The 1,118-nt window shown below is 51.2% G+C and overlaps 1 protein-coding gene across 1 annotated transcript in view; it reads left to right on the forward strand.

Moving 5' to 3' along the window:
• Rpgrip1 (RPGR interacting protein 1) overlaps positions 1-1,118 on the forward strand; it is a 56,480-nt gene that overhangs the window by 48,889 nt on the left and 6,473 nt on the right. The gene's annotated exons all lie outside the window — the stretch shown is intronic.

Here is a 1,118-nt window from a genome sequence, read left to right on the forward strand (position 1 = left end):
TAAGTCAAGGTAAGACCACACCTATACGCAGTCAGAAGGGGAAGTTTGTAAGACAAAGGACTGGCTTTAGCATGTCACCTTCAGGTTCACCTTCAGGACTTCACAGTCCGGGGCTCAGGGTCAGCACTTTGGCCGCCCGTCCTCTTGTGCCTCAATATCTCCACATCTCTAGGAACATCTAATTGTTCCTAACCTTTCCTGGGCCCAGAATACAATTCTACAGATAATGAACAAATAGTAATAAAGACAAAATAGAACAGAATTACAAATGAACCCAATGTCCCCAGACTGCAGGCAGAGAGGCCAGTTATTCTCTTCACGGCTGACTTCGCATGCGGTGTGTGCCAAGGACTTCCAGGAGGCTTAACCCCGTGGGGACGATACCTCTGGTCTGGTTTCTGCCAGGTGACCGGCATTGTCACACAGACTCTACTGGAGTGGTCGTGGCATCACTGGGGCTCCAGGGCGGTGCTGGCGGAAAGCCTGCTGTGGCTGAGCTTGCTTCGGAGAGCACAGGGACTGAGACGAGGCCAAAGACAGACTCCTGGGGCACCAGGCAGCGAGGGCAAGCAGAGCAAGAGAAGGCTGCTGAGGCCAGCACGGAGTGGTGGGGAGCCGAGAGGAGGGCAGACGCACAGAAGGAAAGGACCTGTGCCAAAGGGAAGGGAGTCGCCTAGGAGACAAGTGTGACCCTGCAGAGGTAGCGTGGGAGTCTTCTTCAGAGTCCTTTTTCCTCCTTCCATTCTGTGGCATTATCCTATCCTGTCCTATCCTGTTTTATTCTTTAATTTTTAACTGTAAAGGTTTTTGTTGGTACATGTTTGCGGTACATACTGACTGCACTCATCATGACGGATGGTGGACGTACATAACACATCTTCTTTCTCTTTACTTCCCCTTCCCTTCCCACCCTCCTCCCTCCTCCTGTGTCTCTTGGACTCCTTGACATTTGCACACTGCTCTTTTATTTTAAAACTGTTGGGTGTGGTGGTGTACACTAGTAATCCCAGCGCTCAGGAGGCTGAGGCAGGAGGATCGCTGTGAGTTGAGACCAGCCTGGGCTACATAGTGAGTTCCAGGTCAGTCTCAACTACATAGTGAGACCCTGTCTCAAAAAA

The sequence above is a fragment of the Fukomys damarensis genome, unplaced genomic scaffold (assembly GCF_012274545.1).
Source record: "Fukomys damarensis isolate Sample0158 unplaced genomic scaffold, DMR_v1.0_HiC HiC_scaffold_17, whole genome shotgun sequence".
Lineage (NCBI taxonomy): Eukaryota > Metazoa > Chordata > Mammalia > Rodentia > Bathyergidae > Fukomys > Fukomys damarensis.